The sequence below is a fragment of the Drosophila rhopaloa genome, unplaced genomic scaffold, assembly GCF_018152115.1.
Source record: "Drosophila rhopaloa isolate 14029-0021.01 unplaced genomic scaffold, ASM1815211v1 contig_155, whole genome shotgun sequence".
NCBI lineage: Eukaryota > Metazoa > Arthropoda > Insecta > Diptera > Drosophilidae > Drosophila > Drosophila rhopaloa.
Window position 1 is genome coordinate 1,693,654 of NW_025335034.1, and position 16,237 is coordinate 1,709,890.

Here is a 16,237-nt window from a genome sequence, read left to right on the forward strand (position 1 = left end):
CGCCAAAACTAAGCCAACTTCCACTGAGGCCAATGCAAACGTCAGTCGGCTGGCCGAGTTTATTAATTTAAAAAGGAAATTCTCGTTTAGTCACCTTTTGATTTAAGTTCGTACAATGGCAAAGTGCTCCTCAACGAGTAAAAGGGGGTGCAACCAAAACGGAAAGGCCTGAAAGGAACGAAGGGGAAGGCGCTTTTAGCTTGGTTAGTAGGTTGTCCTGCCTGAAAAGGATATATATATGCGTATAGTAAAACAATGCCTTGGCCTGAAGCATGTACAGTAGTTAAAAGCCATGGGTGATTATTTTATTTCTGGTACAACTTTACAAATATTTATTTATAAATTAATCCATCTGTAAAGTTTTATTTTAATTAATGGAAATTCGTCTTTCTTAAATGGGCATTTCTAGCTCTAATTTAATTTTTATATAATATTCCATAAATATTAAATTATTATTAACTTATAACAGATAAATTTTATTTAAATTTGAATCCCATTCACAGACATTTTAATTTCTCAGCTACTTTTTGAGATTTCTTTCTTACTTTCTTTATACATTCTAATCTATTTTTAAGCCACTGTGGCTTTTTGTTCCCTTCATTCGGTTGCATATATATTCTCAAATACACCCAAATACACACATATCCCCCATTTGTTTCCCATTTCAGCGACCCCGCCGCAAAAACCCCCTTTCGGTTGCGTTGAAATGTTCTCGATTTTGTTGCTTTTTTGTTGGTGACGATGTCCAGAGAACTGGGAAGTGAAAAACTCTGCTGCAACGTGGGCCAAAGAGTTTTGTTTTGGTCCGTGTTGCTGTTGTTTTGGTTTTGTACTTTTTTGTGAGCAGCGAGTTCATTCAAACTCATTCAGTCACTCGTGCTGTTTGCTGGCTGCCAGACCAAAGCCATTTAAATATGCAAAAAGTTCGCACTGAATGCAGTAGAAATGAGTCGGCAACCCCCGCAGTTTTCCCCCATTTCCTCGACAATCATGCGCAAAATGCACAGAGTTTTCACCCCCCAGACAGGGCCGTTGGGTGGTAGTTGGGCAAAAGTTGTTGCACCCCCGCAGATTGCATGCAAATTGGTTAAAGTGTGAATTTATGTGAGAAATATTGTTTGCTCTTGTTTTGCGCACATTCACACTAACACTCGAAAGACACGACAAAATGATTTAGCTGCCTATGCAAATTGAAGTCAACTGGCTGACTGACATTTGATTTAAGCAGTTTATTATTTGTGCTTGAATGTTGTGCCGCTATTCGCCATTTCACAAAGTAATTATAATTTTTAAAAATAATTTAAGGCTTTGCCGGCAATCGTAAATCTCTCACATTTAATTTGCTTTCATATTTATGCGCTTGAAAATTCCGTATCATATGCACATTTTCATCTGTGTGTGCAGTGCCATAAACACTCAATTAACGATTTTCAAAATTAATTTTTCATAAATTTTTGCATTCGGCGCTCTGCATTTCCTCATTTTTCCGCAGGCCTTTTTTTCTTGCCATTGGCAAATTAACAGAAAATAAAACGAAAATGGAAATTTGTGGAGTTCACTTCACGCTGCTCTGCATTTCCCGCTCCCTCTGTGTTTGTGTGCGTGGAAAATGCGTTTAATTTATGGCCTGGTCCTGGTTCGAGGACTCGAACCTGGAGACTCCTCTCTGCGAAATGCGTGTGTCCGAAAAATTGTCGATCCCCAGCCCCGAAACAATTCCGGTCCATATATTTTTTGCAACTGGCGCCAATGCAAATGCACTGGCTGCAATCACATGATGGGGGAATTTTCGGCAGGGGCAGTGACCTTTTTTGACATTTCTGTGAATAAGATAAATTCATTTTCATGGCGAACAACATTTACTCCGAAACTTTTGTGATAAATAACACAAGAAATGCTTAAAATATGGGAGAGGAAACTATAATGGAAAAAAACAGTGTATGAAATGAACAACACTAATCTTTTTAAATAAAATACGCCTAAATGTTAAGTTTATTTACCAATAAATTGATTTACATTGAGATATTTTAAAAAACTACGAAATTTAGCTTAAAATCATTTTTTTTCTCTTGGTCATGATACAACAAATAATGTGTTGTCATTAACGAATAGTTGCATAATCATAAAAGCAATCCTTATACAAAATTTTCAAAACTTGAAATTATCTTTATCGATTTATTCCTGCAATATAAAATAATGTATTTTAAAATAATTGCGATTTCTCTCTTAGATTTGAATTTAAATTACCCCATACATTTCATATTTTTTTTTAAAAAAGACATTAATTGCACTTCAATACAATTACAATCACCGACTTTAAATTCACTTAGTTAAACATTTGTTCCAGGGATCTCCCATGAATTAAAAATGCAACACAAATTGCATTTGGCACCTGTGCAACCCGTTCATTTTCCCCTCTTCTACCAAAAAAAAAACGGAAGTGGCAGACGAGTGAGCGAGTGAAAAGTTGTTGATAAACGAAGCTATTCCATGAGTTAAATGGAAATACAGGGAATCGAGGGGATTGCTAGCTCGCACAATTGAATTAGTCAGTCGAGCAAAATGCTAAACACAGTGAGTGCAACAAAACGAGGCAAAGTCCACGGACACGCTACTTCACATCAAAGACTCGGTTCATTTCAAGGTGTTGGCGTGTGGCCGAAAAAACAACACAAAAATTGCATTTTTAATTAAGTGTGGCTCACAGGTGTTAAATAGCCATGTCCCTTTTCGGACATGCAACTCCGAGTTGCAGATTGTTGCTTAGGCATTTTTCAAGGTGTTGCAACCCTTGTATAAAATTGCGAAAAAAAAAATTAATTCTGACTTTGGGGGTGCTAATGGATCTAATCTTTTTGTCAACGTAAAACATGTACAATTATTTAAAATTAAATTTTTCTGGACAATACATTTCAAATCATACAATTCTTAAATCAATTTATTATTGAGATTCAAAGGTTTTAGTTTATTAAGTTTGGTTGTTATTAAAGACAGTTAAAATATAGTTAACATGTTAGATAATTTTTAATGGAATATTTGATCTTAATTTTTTCCTTCATATTTCATATAATCCTTATACTATTTTCATTTTATTGTTGTTGAACTTCATATTTTCACTTAAAGTATGCAACACTTTTATAAGCTTTATTTATGTTTACTTAAAGTATACATTTACAGATTTTTTTAAATTCTGTCGCAAATTCAGCAATTTTCCACTTCAAATTGCAGACGTAAATAAAAAGATGCAACAGAATACGTGCGGAAAAAATAAAAGCAATGCAACATCAGAACCACGGAATTCCAATTCCCGGTTGCAAAGGGGGGATACAAAAGTAGACAATGTTGCAGGCTTTTGCTCATCCCTCCACTGTTGGGGTTAAGTGGCTCAGACACAGGCACCTCCACATCCACATCCACATCCACATCGTCATCCGCAGCCACAGCGTCAACGTTTCGAACCCACCCACAGCAGCTGCTGCTGCAAAACAGTGCCGTACGCATGGATTTTTTTAGGGGGGCTAGTTAAAAAAAATCAAAAGAAAAGCCTTTAATATTTGTCAATTTAATACAAGTTTGATGACTCTATGAATTATACTAATTAAATAAAACCTTCTCTTCAGACAAAAATTAACTAAGTTAATAATACGACCAAACTTTATTAATTTAATATCACATAATTGTACAACTAAATAATAATATAATTTGATCATAAAAGCATGTAAAACAAATATACTTTTCCCATTCCTGTGCCACTGCCTTTTATCACCAACTTTCCCCCCGAAACTCTGGGCATAATAAATAATTGCAACGGCGGCAAACATTTCGCGTTGCACTTTCTGCAACCAAAGCGAAAAAAGCAACAGCAACTGCACGGGGCAGCCCCCGGATTTTCCGCCCCTCCCACATTTTCGTCTGCCGGGTCCTGCCCACTTTCCCCCTCCCCCCAGTTCCCACCTTGCCCCTGATCTCCACCCCCACAAATGGCCGCTGGCCAGAGCAACTGTGCAACAGAATGAAGAGATTTTTATCGGCGATTCTCACTGATTTCATGGCAAATAAATCGCTCATTTTCGCTTAATTGGAAAATTATGGCTTTTTCGGCTTGTGCGGAGCGTTGGTTGTTCGATGGGCCAGGGGGAATCGGGGAATTGAGGGGTTGCGGACAACGTGTGTTTGATTTGCATGCATGTGAGTGGAAATGTTGCATGCTCCGCACTTGCTTAAATTAAATGCAGAAAATAATACACTTTTTGAGAGGAAATAACTCAGGAACCTTGTGTCTGTGAAGCAGCTGAAAAATTATGCCTTATTCTAATTTAATTTTAGAATAGAAACTATGTTGCGATTTGAAAATCTTATATATCGGAAAACAAATCTCTTTTTTAAGTTCCATATAATTTAAACTGATTTATTAAATATAAAGCTACAAAATTATAACTTGTTTGCTTATCTGTTTACAACTTAACCTTTTAATTTAGTTATTGTTCTTTTTTTTGATCATTTTATATTTTATAGATATAGGTGACTAAAATTGTTTTTGGATTTTTAAGCTTGTTTTGATTTGCTAAAAATGCTGTATATTATATATACTACTTTATATTTAATTTCTGGTAACCTCCGTTCCGACGAAACTTTATTTTCAATATGTATTTCACTACATATAATGCACATTTTCACCCAATTCCATTCAAGTATGGGAAAAGTTCCAATTTAACACGGTGTCGTCTCAGCGATGATTTATGAGCCGCAAAAAAAGACGGGCGCAGGGAAAAGAGCCAAAACACAGGGACCACGCCAACGCCAGCTTGCTTGGGATCCGCCCCGCCCCCTGACCTGTCCCTTCCCCCCTTCCGAATTCACCCCTCCCCGCCCATGGAAACGTGTCACATGTGTCGCTGGCTTGAATTTTCCACCACCGCCATTGTCTGCTCGGTATCGCTGGGTCGCACTAAGCGACGGCAGCATCAAAATCAGGCGGCGGTATCATGGCCGCCACTGTTATCGTTATATAACCAACCCCACAGGCGACTCGCACACACACACACACACACAGGGACAAAAAGGATGAGGCGAATGGCTGCTGCTGATGCTCCTGCATCGCCACATGTTGTTATGCGATGGGCCAAAGGATTTGTCGACCTCTGCGGTCTCAAATTTCAATATCGTCCACGGACACACACGCAACTCCACTTGAGACCCTTTTTGTGAAAAAGGATAAGAGAAGGATGGTTGGGGGATGGGTGAAGGATCTTCCGGTAGATGAAACTTATGCCTGGCAGGCTAAACGTTTTATAAATGCGGTCTTCTCAAATCATTTGACTCAGTGGCTCGAACAAAATCTATGAACAATAAATACAACAAAAAACACTTACTTAAATATGTCAAAGAACCATAGAAAAAAACTAAATATTAAATTTTGTTGATATTTATAACGGGTATTTGAAAAGCTGTTTTAGGAAGTACATTTTTATAAAATCTATCAATGTAAAAAAATCAATGTCTTGGATTCAAAACAATACTTTTGAATTTTCAGTTAGCTTAATTTTCTCTAAATCTGTATCAATAATAAGACAACAAATAAGATTCAATGGAAAAATAGTGAATATGATAAGATTGGCTTTCTAAAATTCATGTAGTCAATTTAAGTTTTGCGCTTAGTCTTCTTTTTGAACTATTAATTTTTGTAAACTTTCTGGTTTTAGTATTTAATACAAACTTGGGTGTTTTAATTTCAATCGTTTAAGAAAGTCATATGGATTTAAACTGCTATTGAATTTTATTCGATTTGGGTAACGCTGTTAGTGCCGCTATAAGCCGCTTAATTCACCCCCAATTCGCATCCCTTCTCAAAAAGGATTTTACTCGCACCCAAATCCAAGCCGAAATCCCGCCCTGTCATAATATAATAAAAATGAAGTTAACCTTTAAACAAGTTGCACCTCAGCCAACGACCAGGATTTTCATCCGCATATATATATGTACTGTGTGTAGGTATCTGTGTGTGAGAGAGTCCTTTCTTGGTTTGCATGTCTGTGTAAAGTCCGCAGTGCCCGAGTGTCTTTGTGCAAAAGTGTGCGTGCATGTGCGACTATGATTAATTACTTTTGCATACATTTACATACAAATTTGTTGCCACATTGTCTGCCTCGGCCATCGCGTTCCCCGCCCCCCTCGTCCTTCGAGCTACCCTTTTTTCACCCCCTGGTGGTGTCAGGGGGTTGGGGTGACTTTCCTGCCCGCGGCAGGGTTAATTTCATATGATATTTTTCATTTTGTGCGCAACGAGAGCGGAAGGAAGTTGATTTGACAAAACTTTTTTTCCTCTTCTGGTTGCACTCGCATTTTGCATATTGCTCTGCTCTGTTTTTATGTCTGCTGAAGCCTGATAATTGCATTTAAATATTTAATAATCTTGTCGATTGTTGCTTAAGTTACAAATAAAATTAAACAAGAATTGGGAAATTTATTAAATATAAAACTCATTTTGCAAGGGACTTGAAAAAATGATTAAAAAAATAATTTCAATATTTTATATATTTTAAATTAAAATTTGTAAGTGATATCAAAGCATACTGTGTTTTTATTTGAGCTTGTATTAAATATAGCAGCTTAAAATAAATTTATATTACATATTTCAAAGTATTAAAAGATGTTTTTAATTATGTTGCAATTCTTTTTGAGCTAAAGTTTATGAAATTCTTTCTCCACATTAATCAAACATTTTAAAATACACGTTTCTTAATTAATAACTAAACAATCCGGTTTCACAGCAGGAATAAAAAATAAAAATACGAAAAGGGGCGAGTCGCAGAATGAGCGGAAGCCAACTAATTTCTGTAATTAAAAACTCATATAAAATGGGTACAGCAAAATCTCCGTCTCCACGCTGCCTTCCAAAATTAACACGATTTTTCCACTTTGCTACCCTCGAAACACACATGGATGTGTACATATATAGAAAGGAGCAGCAGGAGCTTAGCCAAAAAAAAGGGTTCAAAGCCCAAAGGGAGGACAACGCAACGATGACGCCGATGAGTCCTGCGGCTTTTTCGACTTCCTTTTGCCAAGGACTGCAATCAGGCTCAGCAGCTGCCTTGCCAGTTAACCTGTCGCCCTGTCTTTTGTCTCCTGCCACCCCCTTAACCCCTCTCAGCACCCTTTGACTCCCTTTGGCCGTCGTGTTTTATATAATAAATGAGCTAGGTGGGTTAAAGGCGTATTTCTGTCTAGTAAATTAGCAAAATACACGCAGAGACAGAGGCATACACATGTGTAAATGTATTTACTTCTGCGGCTGGGATAACAGAACTGAAGATGTAGCATATTTCGGATTCTTAAATGGTATAACAAGGTAGTTAGTAAGGTTTTAAAAGGGAGATACTATTTAAGTTCATATATGTATATATTCTAATAATTTCTGTCGAAAAAAGCTATTATAATTATGAATACACATTAAAAAGGAGCTCATAAAAATAACTTAAATACTGTTCAAAAAGTGATTTCAATTTGAATTTATTCCATGGAAAAAACGCATATAAAACTCGCGGTGCTATTTTTTTAACCCTTGCTGTATGCGTGTGTGTCGCCACACCTCCTTTTTCGGGTTGAAAATTCCCGGAGGAGTGAGGAGACTAATGGGTTGCCGTGTGCTCTGATTGAGTTCGGCACAAATTGCTACTCAACCGAAACCATCAACCCTACCTATATATATTCCTCTCCCTCCCACACACGCACACATATACATTCTGTCTGTGCATGTAAATGTGTATCTGTGAGAGGTTATCCCCAGTTGTCGCCTTGTTAAGTTTAAATAATGCTTTTTGCCATTTCCTCTATGCCAAGGTCATTCAAAATTCAAACCAAGTTTGCATATATTTGCAACTCCACCCACACACACTTATTCAGATACATATACACACACACACCTACACAGGCATTTGGGGTCGGCCTTTCGGGATTGAGTTTCAAATACTTCCAACATTGTCTGCAAATTTCTGCCGCATCATAAGTTGAACTTAAATGAACTGACTTCATTGAGAAGCATTTTCAGCTTGTAGCAGCCACTTCACCTCTCCACCCACACAATCTCAATCTCACCTACACCAGCACCCTCGCACACCCACACAGAAACACACACACATCGACAGAGGAACAGTTGTCGCACATGCAATTTATGGCGAATTCCAAGTCTCAATTGGTTCCCAAAATGGAAATTGAAGTGAGACCGAGAGAAAGAGAAATAGAAAGAGAGGCGGAAAATGTATTCACAGCCCAACCTACAAGTTTAACTTAAATCGAAAATAAAGTATTATAGGCACAATTTAAAGAAACCAGGAAGTGTTTAAGAAAATTATGTTTTTATGTCTAAAACTTTCAGTTTATTGGTTCTCTTCTCTTACTTTTAAGTGTTGGAATATGACAGTTAAAATATATTACAAATTGTTTTAATTCTATTTCAATTTGTACATCAAATATTGTGGAATTATTTGTCAAATGCAAATAATATTTACAGGTTTAAAGTTTATTTTACAAATTGAAGATTCTTAATGGAAGAAAAATAAAAGGAAAATACCACAAGAAATCAATTTCCATTTCGTTGCATTAAGAGCCCTAAACCATTCAATCATTTTGGTAAATTAATAAATCACGATGCTTGACCTCCGATTAAATGGCAACTAGTTCAGCCGCAAACACATAACGGCACTCTCAAAACTGAGTCACTAACCAGAAACAAACCCGCCGAAATTGCCGCTTTTGTCTTATGAATTTAGATTGAATCAGAAAGCGCTGACCATGAAGACGGAGCCATGTAAAAAGTTAATCACTTACCGCTGTCAGGTTGGACGGCCCTCCTGCTCCGCCGACATTTAGTCAATATTTCGCCGGGGCAAGCTTTTCATCTGGACCGCTCCGAACTGAACTGGGAACTCGGGAGAGATTCTTATCGCCTCGACCGCAATGGACAGGGCAAATTCATGGCGCGGAGCGGACAACACGAATCATAGTCACATCATGTACGCGCTAGACAGCCAAACAAGATATAGAAACAGCAGAAAAAAATATAGAAAAAATGCCAGAAACATCGTACTTGCGGTTCAGGTTCAGGGTCTGCACGGGGGGACTTTATCGTTGGCGCTACGACAACAAAAGGCGACCTTACCGACACATCGTTCATTTTAATTTGCACAATAACTCACATCCAACCAAAGCTAACTCGGTCTTTTTTTCGCAAAATGAAAAAATAATTACCCAAGCTGAGGAGGCAAAAAAGAAACAAAGACCGAAAACCAAAAGGTTAATTTAAATTTCAAGTCACACAGGAGACCAGAAGCGCAAAAAAAAGTACATGAGCTACTCTGACACTTTGTCCCCCAATCTCCCCCCTCCCCCACCACCACTTCAGATAGTGTCACGAAAATGACTTACAGGTTACTTCAGCTCAGTTCTCCATCTTTCGCCTGCAATTCATCAAAATGCAAATCTCGTTGGCACAAGACCGATGGCAAAAAATATGAAAATAAACGCTTGGGATTCGCTTGTATATATATTTTTTTAATACATGTATAAGGAATATCTCTGTAGTAAAGTCGCGGAGTTAGTTCCACTTGAAGATCAAGATCATCTCCCCTTGAGATGATGATTATTGTTTATTAAGTGTCGGCCCTGTCATAAAATTAAAAGGAACTTAACTTTTTATTGCCTTACGTTTTGGCATAGTGTTTTTTTTATTTTTATTTTTCGGTATTTTGCTTCGCGCCTGAGTCTGAATCTCGAGGCTGTGTGTGGTCTTCTGAATATGGTTCTGTTCGTCTTTTGTCTACAAATTATTTACAGGCCTTTGTACATCTATAATATATTTTTTTTGTTTATTTATATTAGCCAGAAATCTGTTGTCTTGCATGACGATGATGGTTAAATGACATGCTCAAGACAACTTGTTTGCTTTGAATTTTTATAGCGCTTCTTTGCATTTTTTATTTATTATTATTTAATTGCTTATGGTTGTTGAGTTTGAGAGATATGTGTTGGACAAAGAGTGAGGGTGGAAATGTGTACTTCCGCAAAAGCCTAAAACAAAAAACTGTATACGCATAAAGTAGCAGCACTCAAAAGTATTATGTTCGAATAATAACTTAGTTTTTACTTTCTTTAATGTTTCTTTAGCTTAATTAATACTTGCCGAAATATTTTGCTATTAAAGTCTATATAGTAATTAAAGAACATATTTAAAAAATATTTATCTTGTTTTATATTATTTACGAATTTTGTTTTAAGTCAAAAGTTTATTGAATACATTTTATAAAATTTTATCTACCGAAAATTTCTATGACGATTTTTTGACATTCTTGTCATTTTCAATAGTTTTCCTAATAAAACATAACATTTTTAAATTTTGTATCACATCTTGCAAAAGAATGCAACACCAGTCCTTTAAAAATATTCAAAAAAAAAATGCTTACGAGAGTTATCTGCAATAGCTGATGAATATCCTTGCTAATATGTGGACTGGATTAAGAGCACAATCCTAAAAGCTTACCATCCACAGCTTTACCAATTTTCCGTTCCAGAATTTCCCTTTTATACATTTCACGTTCCTCGTTTCCTCTTCTACAAGTTCCACACTTTCCCAGTTGTTTTTTTTCCACATTTTTATCTGTTATCCTTTAGCCGGGACAACAACCCTCCAAAAATATCCTTTTTCCTGAGCTTTCACCGCAGTTCGGCCAACGGCCGTTAGATGGCGCTTACACTTTTAGCCCTGCATCAAATGTCGAGTATTTTTAGGCAGTGCATTCCCCGTTCCCCTGAACTCAACTTATTTTTAGCGACAAGTGCAGAATTTGATTTTTGGTCATCAGCGACTGCGCATTCAAATGCCGCTCATTAAATGTGTCCGCGTTGTCTGCATAAATCAAACGAACGCACTCCGATTTGGGGATGGGTGGGCCACCCACGAACAATTCCAGCGATCCATCGATCGATCGCGGGGTTCGACCAATTAATTAAATATTTCGATCACAAACGGCGACTTAAGCGGCCAAAAACTATTTTCGCTGTTTAATTTTACGATGCTCTCGGTTCGGGGGAAGGCTTTTTACGGTTTTTTACGACTCTCGGCCATAAATCGCAGCGAGTGCCGCTGCCGGGGAGCTAAATGACAAAAATATTTATGGATGTTTTCTGATGTTGGGCGTGAGCTGGTTGTCTGATCTGTCATTCACGTGTCAGCCCCTCGAGCCCCCCAGTATCTTTATCCCTCGGATATTGGCCCTGCCTTGTCTGACTTTCAACAATTACGCAGCGATCGCAAAAATATTTTCGCGATCAAAACAAACGGCGCAAATAGCGCAAAAATTATGCATATGAATTTGGGTACAGTTACGCCCAGGTGGTCTGAACCCCCTCCCCCTTTTCTGCCAAAAATGATTTTGAATTCCAAGGGTTTTGCTTGCTTTTTTATTGTTTTTTTTTTCTGTGTGAGGGCTACGTGCGACGGAGCGTGTCCGCAAAAAATAATTTCAAACGATTTGCGACAAAATACCTTCGAGTCTTGGGTGCCAAATGATTGGAGGGGATCCCCACCGAAATTCAGCAGCGATCACTTTCTTCAGCTATGATTATTTTGATTGAGAGGGAGCAGCATTGGCTTCCCTAAGAGAAATTCGCAAATTTCTAAAATTGATCCACAATGAAATTATTTTGTAGTATTTAATAAAGGAAAATAAAAATATTCAAACAATATTTTAATGTTTATTATGTATTAAAAAAATACTACTTTTTCAAAGTAATTTTTTACAATAAGTATATACGATTAAAATCCCTGTCTTTTTGCATAAATCCTTAGCCAAAAGTTCAAAAATAATCGTTTTTAATCTAATCTAATCCTTGAATCTCGCAAAAAGAAAACTGAAAGCTCAGGTAATTCTTTTCATACATCGCGCAATTAACAATCAGCGGATTCGAAGCCAAATCGAAGCCTGCCCATTGTTGGCACCGCAACCTTCTAAACCAGGTGCATACATGTGTCACTCCTTCTGTCGCTTTCATAAGGTCTCCCTAAATAAATATAAAACAGAAAACTTTTCGCACTTTGAGGTCTTTGAATTTTGTCCACACTGGTAAAAATAATAAAATTAGTACCACTTTTAATCAAATATTTAGTATTTTATGTTAGATTTGAATTTTATCAGCATTAGTTTAAAATTATGATTTGAATCAAAAGAACATAACATACTAAATAAAATAAGTTAATTATTCCATAAAATGGTTGAAAGTATTATTTAATTTAAAAAATATGATAAATAAGTTTTTTAAAAATCAATACAAAATAATTGTTGTTATTTAGTTTGATTATGAATTGCGCGCTGTCAACTGAAATTTACTATATTTATTATATTAATACAAACTTCTAGGAGCTATAACATAAAAATGAATTTAAGTACTATTTCAATAATATTATTTTCAAACGAAAAGCTACATATTTTTATTAGCAGTGCAAGCAACTGCATTGAAATCGCATTATTAACGCCTGCAAGGAGTGAACTGCACTCCAGACTCTGGGCCATTCCATTCAATTCACTTACCAAATTGGCAGCAGCCAAGCACCGAAGTCGGGTGTGAAAATAATCTGTTTAACGAGGGAGTTTTACAAAAGACCCGAAGATGCCACAAAAAGTGGCAGCAGCGGCCACAAAGGGGGCAACAACAAACGAGCAACAATAATGACATTTGGCGCAAATGAATGAGAAGCGGTCTCAAATATCCGCTCCTCCTCCTCCCTTCCCCTCTCCAGCCTTTTTTTCCAGTCGCTTACCGCAAAAGGATATGACAGCAGCTCCGAGTCGAGCCTGAATCTGAACCTGGAGCCCAAACTTAAACTGAATTTGAACCTGACAGTCTGCCACTTGGTCTTTGGCTCTTTTGGCCATGGCCAGCTTCCTTGTTGTTCTTGGTGTTTTGGCTGTTAGTGATCTTTTTGCTGCGCTGAGATCACTGTTTGCCTTCGATTCCTGTTTTTTTTCTGGGTTCCGTATGCGAACCGACTCGGTGACATTAAAAGGTGGGAAAATGTCAAAAGTTGGCAACGGTACGGAAGAAACTTTTGTCTTTTTTCATCTGCTGATCGAAATAATTGCTGTGGGATAGATATTTCTTTTAAGCTTAATTGAATTTGATAAATAAATAGTTCTGCCGCCTTTGTATTATATGTATTAACTTATTAGATAAACAAGTCTGTTCTTATATTAGTATAGATTTTAATATTTTTTTTTAATATCTGATTGTAACTATTATTGTGAAAGAGTCTTTTGATCATATTATTTCTATCGAATAAATTGTTTAATTAATTTAATTGAAAACAAATTTAAAAAATTAAGTAATCCAATTAAAAAATTTATTGAAAAACTCATATCTCTGTAGCTTTGGAAAAGTTCATAAAATTTCACCGCCTAAACATTTTACATGTGTGCTTCAGCCACCAGCCCACAGATGGCGGCAACAAAAAAAAAAACGAGGCGCTAATTTTCCTGGCAAACAATTTAAATTGCATTTTGCTCTCCTTTTCAGTGCAATTTTTTGGATTAACCCAGCTGTAAATGGATAACAAAGGTGGATTACTTACATGGATTACGAGAATTTAGCTTCGCGTCGAAAAAGGTAAGCACCAAATTGAATCAATTTTCGTTACACAAATGTTTAACCCACGACGACACTCGGGGCGCTCGCTATTAATCCTAAGTGCTTCCTGTGATTTTATGCAAATCGAACATATCGCCGGGGAACGAAGAAAAGAGGAGACCGCAATTCAATGTACAAATGACAGTTGGCTGTGACATAAAACAGCGACTTAAAGAAGATGTTAAGCGTTCTGCAGTTGCATGCCAACATCTGCGGCAACAACAATTTTCCCTGGACAAAAGACATTTTCATTTATTCATTGATAATGCTTTAAGAACTAAAATAAGAAAAAGAAGGACTAACAACGACAAAGCGCAGCCAAAAGAAGAAGAGAGAAACATGCGACAAAACAACATAATTTAAATTTTGCGCATGCATCAGGTTTTTTCTCCAACCCCAAAAACCGAAAACAAAAAAAAGACGCCCGAGCAACATGTTGCCGCAACACGCTAAGAAATCCAGCAACAAGCTCCCTCCTTTTTTATTTATTCCTTTTTTATGGCTCGTAATCCGGTAGCTGTTGCTTTTCTTGCCCCTTTGTTGTTGCTGCCTTCGATTTGCTTTGAATGAAAATGAAATTATCGCATTATTAACTATGAGGAAGGATGCTCCAGCTGGGGAAAACGAAGCGCAAGCAAGTCTGCAGACAGGGCCTAACAAGATGGTCTAAAAAAGAGGCTGGGACGACTCCCCGAACTCCCCATTTGTGGGTCCGGCCGACCGCATACTTAACAATAAAATGAATTGTTAATTCCCTTGCACTTTTTCCGCCGATTTTTTCTTTTTTGCTGTTTGTGGGCTCATCCCAAAACGAAATCTTGGCTGTTTGGAGGAACTGGAGAGCATGCTCTGCCTGCCTTCGCCGTTGTAATGCTCAAGTGCCTTTCTTTTATCTGCGCCACAATCGCCCAGTTGGCTGGGAGGCGGGGTGGGCACAGTGGGCGTGGCAGTGGATTTTGTTGGTAGAATTAGCATTTTATTGAACCAGATAAAATTATACATATTTTATAATTCCGAGGCATGAATAAGAATAACTTAGATCGAAACCAATAAAATCATAATTGAAATGATGATGTTTTATTTTCAACAATAAATCAACATAAGCATATAATAAAGTTCTTTCATTATTTTCATTGATTTTTATTAAAATAACTTTTCCTAGCAATATTTTCATTGAACTGAGCATTGATCTTAAATTACACCACGAATTTTCTAGTTCAACCCACTGTCTTAGACCAACTTCACTGTCTGACCGTTCTTCCCAGTTTAGCTGTGCTTTAAAGCAAAATACCGAACTTGTTCTTATTTTTTCGTATGTCCAACGAGCAAAGACCAAAGCAAAACCAAAGAACGAACCGAACAATTGTTTGCGCGCCAATTGTCTCCGTCCCGAGGTCCCACTGTCCCACAGGTTGGGTCCCACAATGGAACAGACCCCGAGACTTTGGGGCCTTAGCAAATGTCTTCTTCCACAGAATTTGAAACGGAAACATCGAACACTTTGTTTTGGTTCTTGTTTCACATTTTACTTGTTTTTCCCTGCCAGTCTTTTTTTGTTTGCTGTTTTTACCAGTTTGTGTTTTTTCTGAATTTTTTTGCTGCCTCTTTTTGTGAAACTCAGTTTGGCGTTTGTAAGCGCGCGCATGCGTAAGTCTCTCAGGTTGGGTCAGTCACGCAATGGGCCGCGACTCTGGGATCTGGGATTTGGATTGGGAACAGAACTGAACGCAGCACGTAACTGCAGCGACTTTAGTCAAAATTAACAAGCCTCAAAACACAATTTCCAGCGCATGCAAATTCGTTGTCAAAATAAAATAAAATAAGACCAGTGAAATCGAAACAGAAAATGATAGCACACAGGGAAAAACAATTTTAAATGTTTTTGCTATGAAAGTGAGGTAGTTGGTAATTTAATTTAAAACGAAGTTCATCAGTGTGACCTTGCTGTAGGAAATTAGGGCACACTAAAGGAAGATATAAATTTGGTTCTTTTGGTCAAAAAGTACACCCATAAAAATTGGTTTGAGAAATCCCGCAGAGATATATTCCAATATACGAATATGTCAATATGACTATGTAACATAAATGCAATTTTGCTTTAAGATAAGTAAACAAAACAGATGCTAACGAGAGTTTATAACTTAATGTCTATATTTTTTACCGTGCAAAAGTTAGGTCTGGCAAAAAGGAGTCGCGAGGGGCAACTCCAGTTAAGCGATAAATGAGTTACTGACGTCCGAGCATGTGCATGTCCAGTATCAGCCTCCATTCGAGGCTCCTTCTTGGCCTCTCGAGTGTCTTGCTCCAGGCCAAAAAGCAGGTGCTACATCCACGGATAAACCTCTGCCACCCTCCCCCGCCACTTAACCCCCCTAACCCACTGAACCCCCGCTGCAGCAACATTTCAACAGCCTTCAAAAAGCATTTCCAGACATTCTCATATGTAAATTTATGCACTAAGCGGACCACTTTTTTTTGGGGTGGGGGTGGTGATGGGAGGAGAGGTGGGCGGCGGGCGGAGGTGGTGGGGGCGTCACCTCCGGCAGAACACGTAGTCGTA

The 16,237-nt window shown here is 37.6% G+C and overlaps 1 protein-coding gene across 3 annotated transcripts in view; it reads left to right on the forward strand.

Annotated features, from left to right (window-relative positions):
- Window positions 1-16,237, forward strand: part of LOC108037003 (homeotic protein antennapedia) — a 116,096-nt gene that overhangs the window by 17,656 nt on the left and 82,203 nt on the right. For all 3 annotated transcript variants that reach the window (XM_044457323.1, XM_044457324.1, XM_044457325.1), the window contains exon 2: window positions 13,567-13,656. The gene's annotated coding sequence lies outside the window, so the exon portion shown is untranslated. The remainder of the gene's footprint in view (window positions 1-13,566; window positions 13,657-16,237) is intronic.